This window comes from Ammospiza nelsoni, chromosome 4, assembly GCF_027579445.1.
Source record: "Ammospiza nelsoni isolate bAmmNel1 chromosome 4, bAmmNel1.pri, whole genome shotgun sequence".
Classification (NCBI taxonomy): domain Eukaryota; kingdom Metazoa; phylum Chordata; class Aves; order Passeriformes; family Passerellidae; genus Ammospiza; species Ammospiza nelsoni.
In genome coordinates this window covers 17,620,515-17,644,263 of record NC_080636.1, presented here as the reverse complement: position 1 = coordinate 17,644,263, position 23,749 = coordinate 17,620,515, and the positions used below count along the sequence as shown (strand labels likewise).

Sequence of the window (23,749 nt, the reverse complement as noted above, 5' to 3'; positions counted from 1 at the left end):
AGTTATGATTGTTAAACTACATATTTCAACTCTTAATTGCAGTCTACTTCCTTAGGCCACTATTTTTACCTGTGCATGTTAATTATTAAAAGCAGGATTTTGTGACACATGCTATTTCTGGGTATTATACCTTCACCCACCTAAGGCAGAACCCATCACTAGGGTGAGAATGGGAGATGGGAGAACGCCTCCAAGAACGTACACTGCAACTTGTCATATCAGTGTTTTGACCATTTGTAAAAGAAAATTAGATTCTGACTATGTGTTGTTGAAAGAATTGATACAATGCACACACAACTCTTGGCAGGTGTGGGCAGGTTCTGACCTTGGCCAAATCTTTATTGGTCCCACCTTGTGAGCTGTGGGACACTCCAGCACCACTTCCCCTTTGGAACAGCAGACACGCATCCTGTGTTTTGAAATTCAGCAGCATGGCAGGTGATTTTTTTTTTTTTTTTTGGCATGTGTTGGTGCCACTGTGAATTTTGTAACAACTGCACAGCAAGACAGATTCTCTTGGGGTGTATAAAAGGCACCTCTGCTCCAGGGCCAGGGCAGCCTTGCCAGAGATTCACCCACAATGCAGAGAGCCCAGGCACCCCATACACAGACACTTAGCAGCCAGCTCTCTGAGCAAAGCACATCTCAAGTACAGAAAATCAGGCCAGCTCTTTCCAGAAAGCTTGAATCTGAAAATAGTGTTTCTTAAAAAAACTTAAATGAATGCTAAAACATGACTGTTTTAAATGCAAATCCACTGCAAGTTTTACAATGCCACAATAACTTAGAAGAATAAACCTCATTCCATTTCAATGACTCTGAATCTCCCAGGCTTTCTGAAGGAGATGTTCTTGAATCCAACTTTTCTAGAAAAATCATTTCCATAAAAGATCACACCCAAATCCTTTAAAGTGCATAATTATAGTCAGTAAAATCAAGGTTCCCCCTAAAAGAAATTTTCTCTTTCTTGTCCTGAGCAGTATTAACATTCAATGCTGTAAGAAGTTTTAAATATAGCCATATATTGTACATAATTGTTGTACTGTTGCTATGCACTATTATATAACTGCCTGCAGATGGCTGCATTTCAATGGGAAAAAACACACTGTTTAAAAAACCCTGTTCTTTGAGTGTGTATTTCTGATTTCTAAATAATAGAATTGATAATATTAACAATAATAACAACAACAATAATAAAAAAAAAAATCAAGGCACTACTTTTACATTTACAGCAGCAAATAGGCTGGTCCCCTCTGTGTAAATCAGTTTCAAATGTGCTCTAGGATTTTTTTAAAATAAAAGAATGTAAAAGCTTAAGGCATTACAAAAAGAACTGAAGTTTTAAAAACTTCTCATGCTTTGAGCTTTAACTGAACAGGAGCACCACCTCTGTTTATAAGAGATTTTTATTAGGATTAAAAGGCAAATTTAGAGCAAGGAGTCTGATATTCTTCTGCTAGTCTGCAGGATTAAAGCTCTTTAAAATGAGAATATCAATATTAACAATGAATTAACTTTTCAATTATGGCCTGTCCTTGAAATTTTATTTTGCTTTCTACTTAATATAGTTACTGCATTATGAGTGCAATAAAATCAAAGTGCTTCTAATTCTAAATTGCATAGTTGTAAAGTTACCAGAAGGTTTTTAGGGCATTTTTAAGTGTAGTTTTGAGGAGTCAGTTTTATTCCTCCTGAAATAAATGAAGAATTTGCATTGATTTTTAAGGAATTCAGAACAGAGGCAAGTATTTTCTTGCTGATGTCTCACACACCACTTTTCAGATCCAATACTTCAGTCTGCTTTAGCAGTCACTAATAGCAGAGGTAGGAAGCTGGTAACACACTGGCCAAATAATCAGTAGTAATAAATCAGCTGATAGCTGGGCAAAATACTTCTCTTCCTTTGCAGATATCTTCTGGATTTCACAGCTCCACACTCTTTGTGTTGTTCAGAACCTTCCCACATCAGCAGGGACACCACAGTCACCAGGATATATCAGGATTAATTTTTGGCCGACCCACTGAATTCCAGTGTGAACTTGGGCTTGACCCAGTAGTTTTCTTCCAGTAAGATACAACACTGCTGTAAATAAGCAGGCAAACAAAAACCAGGCCAGATGATGAATCTTCACTTTCATCTAATACGCCAGTCTCTTGGCTATTCCATGACCACTAACAGCACTTGTTCTTTGGGGATGGGACCATCTTTACAATAAATCTGTGCAGCACAGACAGTGCAGTGTGTCCCTCAGCTTCTAGATATTAGTGGATATCAAAGTCCAAGCTCTCGAAAGAATGCTTTAGAGTTCATGGACTGATGGTTGCTCTCCAAATGAACGGAACAGCAGGTATTAGAGCCATGTCTGACAGGTAGGTAATATTTTTGACTCTGTGCAGACAAGATAATCACCTCACTTTTAAATTAAATAAAATTCATGTTAATTAAAAAAAAAGCTGAAACATTTTTATTAATGAAAAATACTGAGAAACAAAGTGCTAACTAAGATATAAACTATACTTTCTTCTTTATTTTCAAGTAAGTTCAAGTGAAAATTATTTATTAAGAAAATATTTTGCCTGTAACAACCCTATGCACCAACCCATACCAAGCAAATCCTATACAGAACATCCTGCTTTTTTTCAGAATACAACAGTCCATCCTTGCACAAGACATAACACTAATATGAACCCATGCATATATTATTTATGAGCTCCAATTTCCTCTCTCCCTGACCAGAGCTAGAACTCAGGCCCCAGATTCCTACTCTTATGAAGAACACTTAGATAGCAGCTAAAGCATAACAAGCTGCTTATTCTGCTTTCATTAATCCAGACTTGGAACACAACCACTAATAAATGTATTGGCATTTTTTAAAAGCCGAAGTATACAACATTTATACCTGAAATTTTCTGAGAAAATGGTAAAAATCAACTATATGAAACAATTAACAACAACTGGGACATTCAACTTATATTGCTTTTAAAATCAAAAGCAGCATTTTCTCTTACAGAGAAGGAACTTTTGGGGCTATTCTGGCTACAAGAATTCCTTTAGGTCTTGTTTGAAAAGCCTCCCTTTGGAAAGAGATTTAAGTGATGCTTCACATCACCCAGCAATGCATATTCCCTTTTAGTCTCATAAGGTGTTTCTGTTTAATTGACTTGACTGTTAAAATGTGCATTCCAATTTGGATTTCAGTCATTCAGTGTGGCCATCAATAGAGTTAGTTTTATCTGCAATACTGAAGCGTTCCCCTCTCAAATTTCTGTGTCTGTGATGCTGCCCTGAGCTGTGTCTGTGCTGAACTCCACCAAACCTACTTCTTTCAGCATGTTCTGAGGCTGATACACGTTTCTTGTATATTGTGTTTCCTGTTCAAATCTCTTTTCCCATTGCCATCTTGTCTTTTTAAAATAAGTACAAACCTAGCACTACAGCAGCAGCTGCAACAACAGCAGAACAAATGGAGTGGTAAACTGGTTTATTTTCTCCTTGATTTGAGGCCAGTTTACACCAATTCTGTATGAACCATCAATATAATACTGAGCCAGTTATCATGACCATTCCCAATCTCTGAGGTCTTGGTGCTTGGCTCACAGAAACACATTTCTGCTGATCACTGGATCATCACTGAATCTGGATCAACAGAAATATAACCACGAGCAGCATTTTAGTAAAGGTGCATTTACAGCCGATGCATGGAGAAGTCAGTTTGGATTGAAACCCCCAGCAAAGCCCGGGCCCGGGAGCTTCGAGCGGATATTCTCTTCCATTCTGACAAAAGAACGAGGTTTTAAATGGCATCAGGATTTACAGGCGTTCGGCAGCTGAGCTGATCTGACAACGCCGTGTCTAATTCTTGCGTGACATAAAAAATTAAATGGGTCCCTCCCCTGGGCACTCCGTGCCGGACGTGCCCGCACCTGCTGAAGCGGGGACCGAGCGAGGGGACGCGGTGCCCGTGGCGTGCGGGGCGGCTCTCCCGGCGCCGCAGCCCCGCGGATCCATCGCGGATCCCATCGCGGATCTATAGCGGCTCCATCGCGGCTCCACCACCGCGGATCCATCGCGGATCCACCGCGGATCCCATCGCGGCTCCATCATCGCGGCTCCACCACCGCGGATCCACCGCGACTCCATCGCGGCTCCATCGCGGCTCCACCGCGGCTCCACCGCGGATCCACCGCGGCTCCATCGCGGCTCCATCGCGGCTCCATCGCGGCTCCATCGCGGCTCCATCGCGGATCCATCGCGCCCCGAGCGGCGGCGGGCGCGGGGCGGGGCCGCGGGAGGGCCCGGCCGCCGCCGCCCCCGAGGGCGGGCCGCCGGTGACAGCTGGGGAGGGACCCGGCAGCAGCGAGGTGCGGCTGCTGCGCCGCTGCTGCTCCGCATCGCGCCCGCGGAGCCCCGGGAAGGAGCGGGCAGGGATCGGCCGGGCCCTGCCGCCGTCGCCGGCCGCGCAGTGGGTGAGTGGCGGCGGGCACGAGTGGGCGATGCGGGGGCGGCGCGGGCACGGCGTGGCAGGGGAGGGAGGACGGAGGGATGCAAGGATGGATGGAGGGATGGAGGGAGGGAGGATGCTGGCGCGCTCGGAGACTTTGGTCGTGCGAGATGCCTAAGGGAAAAAAGTGCATCCCGGGGCGGGGCGAGGCTGTGCCCCTCTCCGCTCGCCCGTCCGTGCCGGTGACCCGACGGGCGAGGAAGCCCCGGGAAGGGGGGCCGGTCCTGGCGGGGCAGGGGCTGCGCGTCCCCAGGCGGAGCGAGGCGGCTCCGACCCTCCGGTCCCTGCCGGTCCCCGCCCTCCCGCAACTCCCCCGCAGCCATCAACGGGCCGGGGCGCGGCCGCGGAGGGGCCGGGACAGCTCCGGGCTCCCCGTGCTCCCCCAGCCCCGCCGGTAGCCGCGGCACGGCGGCAGGACGGCCCGGAGCATCCCGGACGGACCGCCCCTGCCCGGGCCGTACCTGCGGTGCCGGGGGTCCACGGGCAGCCTCCGGCGCTGGCACCTGCTCCTGCAAGCCGGGTCCTGCCGGCAGCGATGCTCGAGGAGAGCACCCGAGGCCTGCCCTTGGAGGGCTGGCAGGATGAGGCCTTTATTTTTTTTTTTTTTTTTGCAGGGTGCTGCCTGGCTGATATTTACATAATATCTCTGCTTAAGTGTGACCTCGTCCTTAATTGGAGGCTTCCTTTGCATTTTCTATGGGATCACTCCACTGGGCTGGATCACAGGAGTACCTGCACACACTGTAATTTTTCTCTCTTGGTTCCCCATAAAGATTGATTTGTTCTAGTGGATAGGTGAGATTTTAAAAAAAAAGTTCTTTCCATCAGCCCTTAAAGCAGTGTCTAGGCCTGCAAGTCACTGCAGGTTTGTGGGATCTCTAAATTAGAGGACGATGAACACAGGCTTAACTAACTAGCAAGAATTATTTTTGTTAGGTATTTATAAATTTACTAGCCTTACAAATTATTTCCATGCACCACACTGCTTAATCAAAACAAAAAGAAATTATATGAATGATAACTGACTGTAATTATTTATTTTAAAATTAATAGATTTATTAGAAGAAGGAAGAAAATAAATCCTGGCAAATTTTATAAGGGGGAAGGAATTGAGACCCACTTCATTCAGAGATTCCTTTTGCTCAATGAGATCCCTACCCTGTGCTTAGAACCCATCATGTAAACAGTATTGTCTCTTCTTACACTGTTGGCCTCACTGACAGCAAGCTTGATGTGCCTGTATATTTAACCAGGAGTTGGATTCTGTAATGCTTATTAGGGTCTACTGTCTTTCATCTCTGTGAGATGCCAGCTTCAGTTTCAGGTTTTATATGGCAAAGGGTGAATATCTTTGTGTTGGTTTTCCAAAACTTGCTGAAAATAAGTGTTCTGTGATTGTAAGACACACTAATTCATGGTGCATTTAGGCAAGAAGGTTTTTCTAAAGACCTTTAAATTCTGCCTTAATTATCTTTTGACACGGTGTTTTTGTTCTTCATTGAAAAAAAACCCATGCCTTTTCGTTAATAATGCTAAAATTAGTTACTGTGATACAAAAGCTGGGATACTGTGTATGGCTTAGAACATTTGTTTTCTGTCTCTGCTCTGTTTGTACTTCTCGGTTTACTGGGATGACTTTGTTTCTTGCACCTGAGGTAGTGTGGGGTCTTTTGAGGTTTGAGCTTTTTGTTTCTGGATGGGTGCACATGGTTAGGTTGTTAATGCTAATCTAATCTTTGAATAGATATATTGGAGATTCAAACAGAAGGGCCCAGAATCTTGGATCTCATGGAAAAGGTGATTCTTCTCATGGGTGGAGAGACCCATGAGTTGGGAGAGGAGCTCTACAAGTTCAAGGAGGTCACTCCTGGGACTCCTTCACTGAGCCACTGGGGCTTGTCTGCTGCAGGCTGACACAAGTACTTTAAGAGGCCATTGGTGTAGAGATTGGCCTAACAGGTTTAAGTTCTCCTGCATGTAGATGAAGCTTTTTATTTCCATTTGCTTTTTGGAAGTGCTCTGCTCTGAGCTATGCTCACTCTCCACTTAAATGAATGCTCCTGTAGTGCCTTAGATTGTTGTAACGGGAATGCAGGACTTGGAAATATCCTCAAAAGAGGCCATGTGTTGTAACTGAGGTATAAATGAGGCTTGAACTGAAAGAGATGTGCTCTGTTAAAATGTTAATTCCAGGACACAGTGATGGAGCAGAGGTTTCTTAAGATTCTTCTCTTAGAGGTCCATCTCATTCAAGCTCATGTTTTGTTTTCCATAATTAGTACCTTTATGTCCACAGCCCCATCTTCATTGCAGCTCACCACAGCTCTGCTGTCAGTTTCTGCCTTTAAGTAAAATTTGTCTGTATGCAAATGTTTATAGTTAATTCCATGTATAGATTTTTTCTTGTAGAACATTTTGGTTGGATTATGATAGAAGATGGGAGATGTAGGAGTAGCAAGTATATGAAGAAGAAAAGGGGCCTGGGCTGTATTTCTGCATTGTGCAAGGCCAGATGGAGCTGGCACAAATACGTGTCAGGGAGCAGAAAATACTGAAGAATGTGAAATTGGATTGCCCCTTTGTATAAAAGCAAAGTTGCTTGCATGCTGCCTCTGTGTAAGAGGATATTTGATCAGGTACAACTGATTATTGCGTCTCCATTTATTAATGTTGAACCAAAGTTGGTCTGCCATCAAAGGAACCATCAAACCCTTCTTCATGTCCTTGTCTGTAGTCCTGATTTTTTTTTTCTCTCAACTTTCATTAAGTCTGTTCTGCTTCATTTTGAAGGCACAATATTCAGAACAGACACAAAGCCTTAATTGCAGCTTTGTGTACTGATATGCACAAACACATTCCATCTCTTGTTTCTCATTAAAAAATATTCCATATTTAGAACAATTGTTAATTTAGGGTACTTATTGCAATGTTACTCAGCATTAGCAAGGAAAATCCATTTCATGATCATTGTTTTCTCCACATATTACAATAAAATATCTTGAGTTAATGATCTAAAAATGTGGGGTTTATTCCATCTTGGGAAGTTTTACTCCTGTATGCAAATTTTGTTTCTTCCGTTTAGTTTTTGCTCAGGTCTTTTAAAATAGCAAACTTTATCAGCCCTAACTTCAGTAATAGGGAAAAATCTATAGTACTTCCACCAAAGTGATGCAGATTCATTGTCAGTGGGGCAAAATAGAACCACAGTAGTAGTTTAAACTAATTTTTCATTCATTCTTTTTTCATGATACTTCCATCCTTTGCATATTATTGTAAATGATAGAACTTTGTCTTTGGCAGATGGAATGCTTTTGTAGGCCTTTCTTAGAAATCACTAAAACTTGGTTGGTAACTTTCTTACTTGCAATATTTTATCACTTTGTCGGTCTGATTAGAATGGCAGCTGAAGAGAAGCTTCTGCCATGTGCTGGGTGGGTGAGGTCTTCCCCTTTTCCTCCCAACACAATCCAGGCTCATAGATCTGGAATTTAATTCCACAGCTGCCTTTGGATTTGATGCATTCTTTCTTTACCATATAGGCTCTCAAACACATGCATAAATGCACATGAAGAGCCAGATGTATTTGGGAAGCTGCCACCTTGGGCTGTTAAGTTGGACAGGAATGGATAATGCTTGATGTAGTGAGGAATACAGTGGGAATTTCATTATTTTTCTTCTGTTAGTTCACAGAAACTTGTACTCAGTCTGTGTCTTGTTCACAATGAGAAATTACATGTTGATAAAGACAAAGGTATAGAGTGGTAATTTCTAATTTATCTTCAAATCCTTGGTTTTAAGAGAGGGTTACCTAATGCACATTTTATAAAAACATAAACATGCATACACATGAAGTTATTCTGGTTCTTTCCTGTTAACATGCTGAATAATCCAATTAACTGAAACCAGCTTCTGGAGGTAAAAGTGAAATTGAAGTAAAAATCACTTAAATTGTGTAATGTTTAGAAGTAATGAATAGACGTATAAAATATTTTTTATGTCATCCTCAAAAAGCACATACAACATTGGTTTGCTTTGCTTTGACTTTGTTTTTAGTGGAAGATGGCTGAAGGACATCTTTGCTTTGTTCTGATAATAAGAGAACTTTGATGTAAATATTAGTTAATTTGTTTGTTGCAGATGTTTTAAAAAACCTATATATTTAATCTGCAATCTGGCATTCTGTAATCAGTGTAAAATTAAGAGAGGAACTATTTATATTAAATGTTTTTGTTCATGTGTTGCTTATTTGTTCCTTACTGCCTGCTGAATGTAGCCACAACTATAGGATGTCTCTCCCAACTCTTTGAAGTTTCTGTTCAGTTTTTCTTCTCACTTTTAGCCCATCTTAACCCCATTATCTAGCACCCTCCCTTGACATTAAGGGAAATGAAAGCTGTTTCAGAAAGTATGTTTTTTCATATTTCCTAGTCCATTTAAATTTGACTTGCATTTGAAAAGGCATTATGACTGAAAGCTTTGAGTTGCCCTTGTGACAGCTGTTACCTTTCCACCCAGGAAGGAAGCGTCAGTAGAGTCACACCGCTGCATTCTGCAGTTTCACTTTTGATTCAGCACTGATGCTCAGCATGTGCTGCAGATGAAATGTTTGGCTTCCTGGGTGTAACCTCAATCAATGGTGTCCCTTTGGCCATGGTCAGCACCATTTTCAGCCTTCATTGTGGGCACTGTCTGCAGATCTGATTGCTTTGACTTTGCTGTGCAGGTGATGAGGTGATTTTTTTTGTTTTCCCTTGTGAGTATAACTAAAATTTAACCCTAACATTATCTATTTATTTTAAAATGAGGTGAGCCAAGGGGTATGTTGGTGCAGTTGAAACTGAGGTGCTACCATTGTTGTTATTATTGTTTGTATGATGAGAGTAAGAGTGAGCCATTGCAGAACAATACTCTGTGGATTCTTCCAAAATGATCTTATTTCTCTTCTTCAACAGAACAAGGAACATCTTATCTAACTAAAGTACACTATTTTACTTAGACTTTCCAAAATGTCAGTGATTATGAGGCTGAGATTTTATTTTCTTTTCCTGTTTTCTATCCAGAGCAGTATGCAGCATCTGGTAGCTTTTTATTTACTGCTCTGTAATGCTTCTGTTTGTGCAAAAAGTGTCCAATATTTTACATTTCTTCTCACTAGCTTGCATTTGAACTACCACCCAAAGATACAAGCCTTGTTTTCTTGTGATCTGCTAATTCTCTGAACAAGCTTATTATCCATGTTTATAAATACTCGTGGTGATGTGATGCATGTCTGCCCTGAGTCTAATCAGGACATGTTTCCAGGGTGAAGGTTTTACTTTGTGAGACAGTGATTCTCATTCTGTTTGAGTCCCTAAGATGCAAGTACTTCTCTGATTTTGGAGTAACTGCTTCCTGTAGTAGTTTCTGCATTATCTGCATCCTGTCAGAATGGAGAGAATGTGTTGGGGGGTGCTCCTTCTCTATATTACTTAGAAATGAGAAATTAAACCCCAAGAACGGACTTTTATTTCCATATCAAGGTGTAAAGCAGTACTTTCACAATGTTTTTACCTTGTGTTGAGCTTCTTGAGTCACATCTTGGCATTTCCTGTAGAACAGATCATGGCTCAATCATTTATTGCTAAGATTGTCAGATATAGACTATATTATAATCATACTCTGCTAATTTAGTGTGGCAGACTTTTATTTCTTATAAGAGAATTAATTACTTTTTCCTCTTGATTCCTTTTCTTGACTCCCTAGTTCTTAAAAAAAATAAATCTTCAAATACATTTAATGCCATCTTCTTATATCAATGTTCTTTGAGATGCACTCATTTTAAGGAAGACCAATTGATAATTTATCTGAAGTATGGCAAAAGAAAACAGTTCAGCTGACCAGTAAGGATGATGGACTTAATTCTCACCAAGGCAGACTTCAGCTTCTCTGTGCAGCATAATCCTCCTCAAGATAATCATCCTGTTAGCTTCCGCATGAGGCTTTGGCCTCTACCACGTAGGATGGGAGGGAGGATGGGATGCTGTGCCCCAGCACTTACTGTCTGTTCTGGTAATTCTGTGTTTTTTTAGTAAAATGCCAAAGTCTTACTAAAAACTTTAATTAAATTTGCTGCAGCCTGGCTTCCTACAGAAATGAGCCTTAAATGCTTCTGCTGCCTCTGAGTCCCCTATGAGTAATTTTTGCATTTGTTGGACAATTTCAAAAAACATGTGTGAAATGGTTGAAGTCTTGAAGATAAATCTCCTGCTCCAGAGCTTAAGACATAAGTGCTTGATTGCAGAGATTAGATGAACCTTTTTCTTTGTATTTTTGGTCAAGTTTCACTGATGAATGGCATGAACTTGCATTCTTTGCAATGAGTCACCTTGAAAAATGAATCTTTTGGACGACTGTGTTCCTGACAACTCATTATATCCCTCTAAGCTCATTATATCCCTTTATTAATGTTTTCTACTTTGGTTTGGTGGTGAGGTTTTTGTTTGCTTGTTTAGTTTGAGTTTTGTCTGGCTTTGTTTGGATTTTTTTGGTAGATTGCCATCATATGCTGAAATTTCTCAGAATTTTTTAGATTCTATATTTGACCAGCTGGGAGGCTGGAGCTGTTACTGTCTCTTGCAGCAAAAATACAAAGCTTTTCTGCATTCAGCTAACTACCAACCCTGCCTTTATGTCAATAACAAATATTTTGAGTAGATATTATTGCTTGCAGATTTTTTTTCCTACTGTCCACTGTGTAAGAAAGCCTGAAATATTTATAGGATTTTTTGTCATTTTTACCCCATCTTTTCACCTTAGCCTTTCCTAGATTATGTATAGTCTAAAAAGTAGATGCCTACTTCTCCATCAAAAAGGGAACTGTGACCATAGCCATGGTTAGGTATACCTGAGCTAGATTAGTGTGTTTATTTAGTGAGCTATTAGGAATGCAGGTATTGGGTAAAAAAGCAGTGCTTTTCAGGAGTATAATTTTAAATGCTGAGAATTTTGTGTGTACTCAGAAAACACTCCAAGAATGAATATAGAGATAAATCTGTTTCATCAGCCTATCTGATGAACTGGGTGAAATAGAAGATTCCTGTACACTAGCACTTTAACATAATTGCATAATAATGATAAATTATGCTTTACAAGGGGATGTGTTGGAGATGTGTCTTATTTAAACAGTGTTTAAGCTCTAATCACAGCACTTAGTGTACTTAATATATGTATTGTCCAGGAACTGAGGAGAGGCTAATCCTTCAAATAGCACAAAAGCAACACAGGATTCCAATTATTTGCTGTTTCTTTACAAAAAGTACAGAAAAATCTAAAACCTTTAGAGGGATGCTTTCCCTTATCACTTGAGGTAATAAATAGAGTGCATTTTTTGAGATTTAGATGTAAGTATAAAATCAGTAAAGCAGAGCTGTGAATATCATGATTGTCAAGAACAATAATTTTAATCTGCAGAAAACCTCCCCAAAATATACTGCAGGTTTGCTCTTTCATACCCATCCAGTTTGTCTAGCCTTTGCACATCTGATGCAAAAATGCATTGCTGCTTCAGCTGCCATAATCAGCTGTAAATAGCGTGTGGGCTACGGGAGCTGGAAAAAATCCATGGTCCTGAACTGGAATGCAGTAATTGCCAGCTCCTTACTGGGAAGTGGGACCAAATGTGTGAATCTATCACACCATGAAGCTTAGCTCTGTGGAATAACTCTCCTGCTCTAGTTATTTCAGATACTCTGGAATAACATCTCTGTTTCTCAAGGAAATTATTTTTATTGGTATATAAATAAAGAGGGAGAAGGAAGAATTAAAATGGATGCTATATTTTGAACTGTCTGTAAGGGAGTGACTATTTCCATGGTCAGTCTTCATGTGAAAACAAATCTGAAGAAGCTGTATGGGGAGTAGACAAGTCAAGAATGGTGAGAAAGATGCAGGAGGAAATGAGTGATTTAAAAAAAATATGCTGCAGAGAAAATAAGAAAGAGTGGGCGTCTATGTAGGCAGCTTTGTTGATGTCAAAATGCTGCATGTTCTTATTTTGTAGTGCTTTGTCGTGATGGAGGAGTACATGTTCTGCACAGATTAAGCCATGTCATTCTGTTTTCTGAAATATTTTTTTTTACTGTGGAAGGAGCCATTAAGTCTGAGATACATTCTTTAACAATGAAGCTGAAACTCTTATTTTGGGGGCTTTTGAATTACACAAAGCATTTTTTCTTTTTCCTGTTTCATATTGCCTGAGATGTACCCCACCCTGTGGGTGATAGAAATGTTGTCATGGCTTCTTCTTTGCAAAGGCTGTAGATTTTAAAGTAGAAAAATAAGAACCCTCTTGACACTGACTCATTTGATTCTGATCTCAGCTGCAGTTTCTATAACATGGATCCATCATCCATACATTCATCACCTTTATTGCATGAGTTCTGAACTTGCACTGGATGTAAATAACACCCAGTCTAGGCAGTGAGATTGACAGTAGGAGTTACACTCATTGTGGCCTTGACCTCTGTGCATGGGAAGAGCTGCTACAGTTTTGGGGCTTTGATTACAAATATATCATTCTTCAATCAGCAGGAAATAATCTGAAGTAAAGTCTAAAGTTTGGATTTTTTCCCCAGCTTTTAGCATGGCCCATGCTGCAGGTGTTTCTGACTGATGAAACCTGCCCTGAAAAGTAGGACTGTAAATTGCTTGTATGTATTCCAAGGATTTTAGTAGACAAATGTGCCTTTGGAGCCACAGAAGAAAACTTAAATGATTGAAAAAGTACACAGACCTTCTTCTGTGATGTTAACTCTCTATATTAGTATAAAACTAACACAGTACACTTACTAATTACAATGTCAATAAATATAATCAGGTTGTATTGTAGTTCTGAGACTCATTAAACCTACCTGTGAAAATCCATGTAACAAAGCTTTGTATCATCCATACCTGCGTTTTTAGGACTTCAGTGGTTGTCCTTAGTTTTGTTTTTAGTTCATGTGCCAAGCCCTTTCATTTGAACTTCCCAAAACCCATTTCTTAGAATTTTTCCGTAGGTTTCATGTTCAGGAGCTGTATTCTTCATCCACTGATGCATTTGACCTCCAACGGCATGAGCTCTCTGAGTCTGTTCTATTTGGTGGCAGACCTCAGACCTGGATGAAGTTTCCCAGTAGGTGGAGATAACATGTAGAAGGCACTGGAGATGCACCAGCAATAATTCTGTGTTTGTTTCTGAACTTAGAGTTGTTGACTGGTCATGAAGGAGATCTCCTGTGTGCTAACCTGGCAGACCACAGTTCCTGGCTATGTGGTTTTGCCTGTGTTGATAATTGCTGTAGGCTCTTGATAGACTGACACTTTGGGTGCAGGACAGGGGGTATATTCTTACAGCCTCTCAATCCCTCCCAGTAGGTTTTGGATGACAATAAATGGTTGTGCCTTTGAAGCAGGGGAGTTCTTGCAGTGTGTACATGCAGTATTTCCCTCACTGTAGCCAGTGAGAAGGATAAAGCAATAAAGAAGGCAGTCACTATTGCCCTGAGAGTGCTGGTTTATCAGCTCACTACAGGTCTGTGAGCCTCTAGTTGGATATTTGAAAGTGAGTGTTTGGTTGCAGTGAGTTGTGCAGGTGGTGGGTGCTCCTGCCTACTGAAAAAATGAAGAGATCAGTTTTGAGACTGATTCTGTCAGTAATGTGTATCCCTGCAGCTTCCATGTTTCATGGAGCACATAAGCAGGGTAAATAATCCTTGTGCTTTGGTAGCTCTCAGCATACCTACATCAGTGTGGAAATCCTCAGATGTTGTGCATTGGGTGCAAAGGTCTTACCTGTTTTTGCCAGATAGGATTTAACTTTCTCTAAGTAACATATTAGATAGTCTTTCTTAATGTTTTGAGAACTTTGTTAATTTTTGCTGTGGCTTTTAAAACCGGGCTTGGCTCCAAGGTGTTTGGTGAAAATGCTGCATGTCCCATTAATTTAGGTCCAAACACCATTAGTATGGGATCATGGCCATTGCTGTTCTCATTGTAACTTGCTGTGAAAAGAGCACATATGCAACTCCAGAGGAAAAAAGAGCTCACTCTATGTCTTTATAAAGGCCACTGTTACAGAGATGAGAAACATTTAATTTTAACATAAATTTGGGAGAGGTCAGAGTGAACCTGATTGTGTTCTTAATCTGTTGTAGTAAACGGCAGGCCTGTCCTCTACATCTGCTTTAGCTGGATATCAGCATAGAGAACTGTGGTACACAGGAACTCTGTCTTGTGACTCTTCTGGGGTAACACATAAAATTGTACTAGACTTGTCAAACAAAACATCAAGAGCTGAGAGATGGCTTGAAGCACATGTGTTAAAGTTCCTGAGCAAGGCTTCTGTGACTATTAATAATTTCTCCTCTATGGAAAACTGTCAAGTAGTTCTGGATTTTTTTTGTTTTTTTGTTTTCTTTTTCAGGTAAATATTTTCAGTGTGCTCCACTGAGATGTTATGACTCATTGACAGCAAAAATCATTCCCTTTGGAACCTGGTTGTAAGGGAATAGAATATAGGTAAATAAAGGTAGTATAGCAAGTAATCTTACCCCCTAAAGAGTTGCAGCTGGGTTACTTATTAAGGATTAGGTGCAGGCCTGACTTTAACAGGCCACAGCTGTAGTCAATAAGGAGAGTGTTATAAAAGAGTGGATTGGTTGGTTGGGGGGAACTGGAGTCAGTTGGGTGATGTGAGGACAAGGAAGAGTCAGTGCCTGGAGGAGATGCCTACAAGAAGCATCAAGGAAGGGAGGTATGAAACTCTAGCAATATGGAACACTTGCAATGTAATGACAACACCTGGTCCTGCACATTCTGGCTGCACATCCCCTGATTTGTTCCTGGTCTTCTTTCCTTGGCTGCTTCTATCCTTTTGACTTACAGCTGGTTAAATGAGACCACATGCACTCTAGCTTGATACCCCTTTACGGACACTTCATCCCATTGATTAAGGAGTACTTATTTTTTCAGATATTTTAAAGTATGTCCCAGCACCATCTTCTGTGCTGTAGGAAGGTTATAGATCCCATTGGAGCAGTATGTTCTGTGACTCTTGTTAACTGATATTCTGCATTGTGGTATTTAGGGTTGCTTGACTTAGGTGAGCAAGATGTTGGAGAAATGGTGGCTGAAGACTTAAGTGCTGTTTAAATAAATATAAACTAATAAACACCTGAGTCCAAGGGGAATGTTGGAAATGAGTTGCAGGAAATCTTGACTTGTAGAGCTGTAGAATGGCACTGAAGACTGTGAACACCTTGGTTCTGTCACCTGGGCTTCAAACTAGACTGGGTAGTACCTATACAGATGTGAAAAGGAAGCTTTGTCCTACAACCATGGCAAGCAGAGGTTCAAAGGTAGCTCTGTGTTGGCAATATCTTTTCTGCATGCTGTCAGTAGTGTTTTTGCTAATAAACAGCTTAGAATAAAGCTGCTGTGGAGTATGCAATATTGCTGTTAATGGGACTGTCAGGTTAAAACAGTGTTTTGATTTTGGAAATTCATAGTTTCAAGCAAATCAATTACATATCAAAGCTTCATTAGTTAAGAAGTTCCATTAAATTTTGTGTTTCTTTCTCTGGTTTTGTAATGTTGGAGTAGATTGATGTGATGTTTGTGTTGAAAATGAGGTAAACAATCACATATTTTTTACTACAAGAAAAAAACACAATAGGAAAGCGTTTCTAAGAACATTGGGTTTCACAGGGGCCTTAACTTGCAGTATGTGGTTACACTTGTATATTTGAGTGCTTTTTGCCTTGGATATTCCTGTAGTGATGCTGAGCAATACAGTTCAGAATTGATGTCTACATCACTGTGCTAGCAGAGAGACAATCTGGCAGTTGGATTAGAATTTGACTCTGCTTCTGTTCCTGAGTAGATGTGTGGGGAATAATAGTCTCTGTGCAGAGATTTATTTCATCTTTTAATGCCAAGGGAATTTCATTTCCTGCATCTGTGTTTGGAGTGCTGGCTATGGAAGTATGTCAAGGAGACAAAACTATCATCCTGTTCCTGATAAGGCAGAAAGCAGTGTACTCAAAACTGGTGGTTGTTTAGTTATTGTTCTGCCTATCCGCATGGCAGGAAAGCAATAAATTCCTTGGTCATCCTTCTGGACAAGATACTGAGCCAGTAGGAAGATGCCTCATTCATAGTGTTGATCTGGAAGCTGGAGTCCAGCTTTGCATTTTCTAAGTTGGCTAAGAGTCATTCTATTTCTGATAAGTAGAATTTATATGCTGATGTTTCATATGGCTGTACCATAATCTGCATATTATTGTATAGCTAGTTGATAAACTTCCTCTTTTTTCTTCATAGCATGATTTCTCACTTAGAGAGGTTTTCTTCCTTCTTTATTCATGAAGCCCCTAAGCCTCCTGTGTAACTTGAATTTCAGCTCCTTCTGGTATGTTTCATTCTGCATTTCCTTTTTACATAATTGCTTCTTTTCTTCCATTGAGATTTTCTTTCTTTGTAGGATAGAATATATATATTTCAGTCTGCACTGATCATCTTGCATTTGTGTACGACATTTTAATGAATATTCATAATATGTCTTTATCTTGTGCATTTGTAATAATAAATGTTAGTAATCAGATTCAAATTTGCCTTTGTAATGTCAAAGAAATCTATTTTATAGTAAATTTTACTGGCGCTAAGCGTGGAGTTTATATTTCTGAATTCAACATCAATTTTTACTTCAAGAGCATGTCATGTTGGATGACTTTAAATTTCTAGAGTATTTAGTGTTTTTGTTAAATGATTTTTTTCTGAATTGCCCTTACATTAAGAAAAGTGACCTTTTTGTTTTTTTTAAGTAGCAAGCTACTTATTTTCTAATTTCTGGTTTTTGCTTTTTGTTAGCTTACGACTTGGCTCACCAATACTTTTTCTTTTTCTCTTTGAGTGAGTGCAACCACCCTTCTAAATTTTGAATATGTTATAAACGCCTTATTCAGAGCTTGAGGCTCAGTCAGCATGCTGAGTCATTGTTTAATGCCAGGTTTTCTACTGATTGTATTGTTTTCTTCTTGGACATGCAGATTAACTTTCTTGAGCTTGAGAAGAATGCTAAAAATCAATCTTTCAGTTTACTGAAGCCACATTCACAGAAAATTACCTTTTGGACTTTCCCTTCCTGATCTTTCACCTCATTGTCGGAATATGATGCACATAAAGATGCAGCTGCTTGTGAGATGGTTCAGTGCCTTCCCCTTTTCTGCACTTCATCTGAATGACCGGGTTGCTGCAGAAGGGTTCACACCTCCCTCTCTCCCAGAGAGCTGCGTTAGGATTAATGATTTCATGTGAACAGCCAAGCCAATGATGAAATTTCTGCTAGATTGGTGGCCATTATTTGTTGTTTTCCTGTCATCAAGTTTTTTAAATAAAATATTTAGGTAAAACAAATGTAAACTGTTTATCTTTGAGGCACCTCCGCTGTTTCCTTTGTGAAGAGTTAAATTGGTAAAAGCACTTCCCACTGGACTTCAGCTTTAGCTTTGCAGTGAATAATTAGCATTTGAAGCCAAGATACCATGTTTATGGTCTATTGGTCTTGTTTGGTTTTGGGAATGCCGAGTTTCCATGCCTAGTATAGTTGCTCTGCTCTGAATATTGAAATCTGTGGACCTGATACAGTAATAGATAAAGACCTCTGAGTGTCCCAGAGAAAATGTGATGTTCAGAAATTACATGTCTTTGAGCTGTGTTTTTAGTGCTTTTCCTGTATATGCAGTATCAGCAGACACAGTGTACAGAAAGCAACTACTGACACTGAAATTCAAACTCTTTTCATATGTATACATTTTTTGTGTTGGGATCATTCGTTGAGATGAACTTCAAGTGAAGAACCCTTTAAACACAGCCAATTCTGTAAACGACAGGAACTGAAGTTGTGTGACACAATGACAAATTGTAATGATGAATTCTTAACTATTTCTTCTGTTTTTAGTAATATTTTTCCTGTCTTTGTTTCTTACATCACAGCTTTGCATTTCATGCTGTGCTTGATTTCAAGCAGCAGTGTGATTGTGTTTGGCAGGGCATTTACAGTAGATGACTTGGGTCAGAGGGCATATTTTGAACAGCTTTATCCTTTTCCCTGCTCCTTTTCCCATCTGTAATCTTAATGTGGTGCTCTTCCCGTACACCTTTTGTCACTACAGCTGTCTTTCAGCATGCAGGGGTGATCTAAACTGCTTTTAGCATTTCATTAATGCCACTCTTGATCAGCTGGCAGATGTTGCCATGCACCCCAGCCCCGCTGATCCCCATGTGCCATATGTGCCTGCTGGGCAGCTGGTGGGATGCAGGACCCTCAGCTGGGGAAGCACGACTCTCAGAGGATGCTCTCTGAAAGATGAAGACCTCTCTGAGATGGATGAGCATCCTTGTCAGTAGATTTTCAAGGGAAAAAGGGGCCACTGTGATAATAACTCGCCTAATGTATAATTTGAGTGCTAAAGCATCTTTCAGTAATTTCTTTGTGTGTTCATTGACTTGTAAATGCAGGCATCTGCTCTCTCTAGTGAATGCTCTAGTGTCAAAGAACTCACCAATCTTTTGACTTACCTAATTCCATTGACTGCATATTCCCCTGCCTTAGGAATCTCTTCTTTAATAACACTGACTATAGTTATATAGCAAATATAATACAAATAAAGAGTCTGTGTTATAAATATGGGATAAATTAGGCAGAAGTTTATTTTAGGTTACTGGTTACATTGATGATTGCCATATTTAACAGGAGTACTCTTTGTGCCATGCAGCAATTTTTACAATGAAATGGTGCTCTCATCATTGAGTTGACATGAAAGAGCAGGGAACTTGCTGGCAGGCATATCTGGGTTAGGCTGCACTAACTCATTAGAAGCTCCTGAAGCAGGATTACATAAATGGGACCCTATCTTCTCAGGTTAAATATAGTTCTGTAGTTTAATCTAATATGTGGCTGCAGTAAAATTTGTGTTGACTGGCAGCAGCAGTCTGATCTGTCCACCTTTTCAGTGATATACTTAAAACAAGACACCCAAAACATAAGATTCCATCTTTAATGGAATTCAGTGTAAATTTATTGCTGTTATATGGGGTGGGTTTTATAAAAATGAAAATATTAATTAACAAGTCAGACTGGAATAAACTTGAAATATCTACATCACAATTTTCACTAATTGATTGTATCTTAAGTTATAAAAAAATTACTTTTCTTGATTTAGGATATAATCTTGAATCTTATTTCAGCAAAAGTAGAGCTGATGTTAGTTATAAAAATCTATAAAATACATAATTTTGCGTTATATCACAATCACAAATAGAGCAAAGTAAATGTATTCATTCTATAGGAATAGATAGATTCCTTTGGCATCTTTTTTTGAACTGCTAGATTTACATTAAAATTAGAAGTTGATGACATAGTTTATAGAAGCAGTGTTCCTTAGTGAGATTTGGAATATTTTTATTTTATATTGCTGCTCTGTACTTCTATAATTATTTTTAAACACAATTTTCTAGGGACATTATTCTCATTTTTGGTTTCCATTCAAAAGGTTGATAACCTCCCCCCTTAAAAACCCCACAAATGCCCTTTTTCTAACATTAGAGTTCAGGTAGATTTTAAGCATCTTTATCAATTTCTTTGTAGGGGCTTACCTTGACCTGCAGTCAAAAATGACATTTTTTTTCATGTAGTTGTCAGGATGCATATTTGTGTGTGTTCATTTAGATGGGCCTGTATGTGTTAGTGGTTATACACAGCAGTCACATAGACTGAAAATATTCTTGCCAGTGCCTTGATTTACCATTTGGTTCTCAAAAAGCCTTTTGTTGGCACTGTGAGTTTCATTCTGCTGGGGCTCTGGGCACCCCAGTTCAGGGGGAGGTGTCCCTGCCCGTGGCAAGGGGTAGGAATGATCTTCATGGTCCCTTCCAACCCAAACCAGCCTGGCATTGTGAGCAGGGCTCCATTTCAGTGCTGAGCTCTCCAGCTTCTCCCTGTTACAGCCTGAGCTGCATTTCTTAGTGCAGCCTTGCATTTTATCTGAGAGTGTGTGGGCACACCAGAGCTGCAGTTCTGCTCTCTTCCAGGTGTGTTGTCAGTGCCACACCTGCTGCAGGTGCGTGTGCACATCCAGCACAGAGCATGGCGTGAAATGAGGGGGAGCCTTAGCTGAAGACATGATGAGCATAATTCATATTCATCATTGCTGTTGAAATTTTTTTTTTCTCAGATAAACGTGGACAAGTCTGATAAGGTCCATGTCCACCAAGTACAGTCCAGTTATAAGTTCAAGTCATAGCAGTAAATTTATTTCTATAAAACAAAATCTGAGTAGCTGGGAATCTCAGTCCTTCTTTTAATTCACTGCTGCAAGTAAATTCTCTGGGTTTTATATATTATTGCATCCTAAACAGATTGTTTAAATTAATAAGTTAATGAGAACATAAATTAATTAAATTATCTTCATTTGCTAAAGAAAAGGAAAATTATTTATTGGCCCTAAGTCTTTATTTTAAAGTCTAGGAGCTGTGGAAGTCATACATGTGGAATAAACCAAATTCTCACAGGAGTATTTCCTTTAGAAACATCTCACTGTTTTTTATTACAGTCTTCTAAATAGAGATATAACCTTGTTTTATGGCATGCATTAGAAATGTAAAAAGCAAGGGCAATATTTTTGGTGTACCTCAGGGGTTTTCTGGTAGAGGGAAGCTTAGATATGGAACAATAGTAAAAAAATTTGCCTTTCTTCTATATCACAATGAGAATTTAGTACTTGAGACCAAGCACAGCTTGATGTAAGGGATTTGCAGGAGAACTCTCATAAATCCAGTATCCAAGATCAGTACTGGAGAAAATGTGGTGTTTTCAAAAAACTTGCAGGAGACAAATATACTTAGCTATTGCAACACATTCTGTTTCCTTTGGCTTTGAAATTCTTTTTTAATCCTCAGATATAAGGAAAAAAAAGAAACCTGAAAAATAGAAATTTTTTTTGACAAATACTTTTTATTCAAAGTAGATTTCTTTATTTTTGCTTTATTTGAATTATTTTCCCAGGCACAGAACAGCATTTAGGAAGGACTTCTAGACAACCAGTAAATTTTAAACAATTCTGGCTTTTTGTTAGCTTACCAGAAAAGCTTCTCAGATTGCATCTGAAAATACAGCTGATACTTCCATTGCTTCCTCTTGAATTTTAGGTCTTTTGAACAAGGACTACCCTGTACTATTAATTCTAGCTTTGTTGTTAAGGAAATAAATGTGATAATGCATCCAGTGTGTTCTAGCATGTGTTAAAAGTATTTTAGACATGTGACATATGCTTTAACAAGATGGGGCTTTGCTAGTTTGAGTCTGTCTTTCCTTGAGCTTTTTATCTGTGCCAGCTTAGGTTGGGTTTTTTTCATCTGGACAAGACTTCCAGTATTTTCCCAGCTGTGTTTTTGATCCCTAGATAAAGACAGTGTTTATGTGACAAGCAGTCATATTTTCAGCTAGGTTCTCCTTGTGTTTCTGGAATTTCAAGTTATAATGATTGTTAATGGTGTAAGTGAACTGCGTTGTCCAGATGAACTCTGAAATTGATTGCTTTTCAACTCACACAGTAATTGATGCTCTTGGTATATTTGGGTATGTGTTTAATATTTTGATTGATGCTCTAGAAATAAGTACCATAATAGCAAAATTAGTGCCAAACAATTTTGACTGTGGAGTGGGTGAATGAACACAAATTGCCCTCTATAGTCTGGGAGGAATGTCTTATTATCAGGATATTTTGCAGGTGTTACTACAAAAATACCTTCTATCAGCAGTCAATGTATCTAATTTACATTTGAAATTATTTAGAGTATAGTATTTGCCTGAAATGTGACACATGCGTTAGTAATAATTGGTTGCAAAGTTACAAGTTTCATATTTAAGTTAGAAAATGTGGACAGAAGCTGTAAGAGAGTGGTTTGCAAGGCCAGCAGCCACAGGGTAGCTGTTTTTCTTTCTAGAATTTGTTAGGCAGAAGAATTTGCAAATGAACTGCATTGAATTGCTATTGCATGCCCTAGGTGGTTACTAAATGCATCAGATTTACTGTCCATGAGCAGTAATTTCTATTTCTTAGAAGTCTTGGCTTGCTTGCTGTTTATAATTTTTTACATTATTGGCTAATATGCAAATTCTTTCTAGGCAGGAAAAGTGAAAATACGCAGGTGAAATCCAGGTCACAGCTGCCTTGCTTTGTGTTTTGTATCTCTAGTTCAAAATAGTCCTTGCTGTGAGACAGACCTTCTCTAATGCTTTTTGCTGACTGTTTCACGTGTCTCTTGCTCTTGGTGGTATAATTAGAATTCCACTGAACTGAAGCCCCTTAGTGTGAAATAAATTTTATTTATATTATTTATCTCAAGATCATCTAAATTTAAATAATGTGTGTGTATCTGTATCTCTAAGTTTATTGCTAAGATATCTGTTGAAAAGATCTCAGTGTGTTTGTTACTTCATCTTGTTTTCTGACTTCAGGTTATGTAATATTTGTAAATATACTGGGTCAGTGGGCATGTTTGGATTGTGGCCTGAATATCAATTTGTCTTCCCTTGACTTGAAACCAAGCTGCATGTTCCCTTCACTTGTAGCCAAGCTGGATATTCTTTGTTAAAATTCCCAGATCATGGTGACTTTATTGGGCCAGAGAGCAGGAAAAGAACAGCAATATTACAGCATGTTATGGAATTTGGATTTATGTAAAAAGGAGAGCCAAAAAGAGCAGCAAACAAAATATGTAAGGGGCTTAGCATTTTGTGTTAACTTTGTAGCGTGATGTCATCATTCTGTAGCTCCCAGCACATTGATGCTGAACTAATGACTGAAAGGTTTGCACCCCCCAGTGTGTTTCATCATCATCATTCTGAGTTCCTCCATTCCTCTGCCATGGTTCAGAAGGATAAAAAAAACAAGTTAATTTTTAAGATGCAAATTGTCTTTTTTTTGGGTTATCCTACTTAGCCCTAGAATCCATCCATTTCTGTCCTTATTATATCTTACCAAGTCATGCTACTGCTTTTTCAAATATCCTGTGAGTTTTCATTTGCATTACTGCATGAAGGTCTGGCTGGTGTTGGAAAATCCAGCAGTGTGTGCAGAGCCCTGGCAGAGGAGGGCAGTGAGGATGCTGGAGGGCCTCGGGGGAAGCTCTGTGAGGAGTGGCTGGGGGCACTTGGTCTGGCCAGCCTG

The 23,749-nt window shown here is 39.6% G+C and overlaps 1 protein-coding gene across 1 annotated transcript in view; it reads left to right on the top strand.

Annotated features, from left to right (window-relative positions):
• The first annotated feature begins 4,434 nt into the window (after window positions 1-4,434).
• JAKMIP1 (janus kinase and microtubule interacting protein 1) overlaps window positions 4,435-23,749 on the top strand; it is a 142,376-nt gene continuing 123,061 nt past the window's right edge. Inside the window, exons 1-2 of the mRNA XM_059470993.1 lie at window positions 4,435-4,467; window positions 5,117-5,245. The gene's annotated coding sequence lies outside the window, so the exon portion shown is untranslated. The remainder of the gene's footprint in view (window positions 4,468-5,116; window positions 5,246-23,749) is intronic.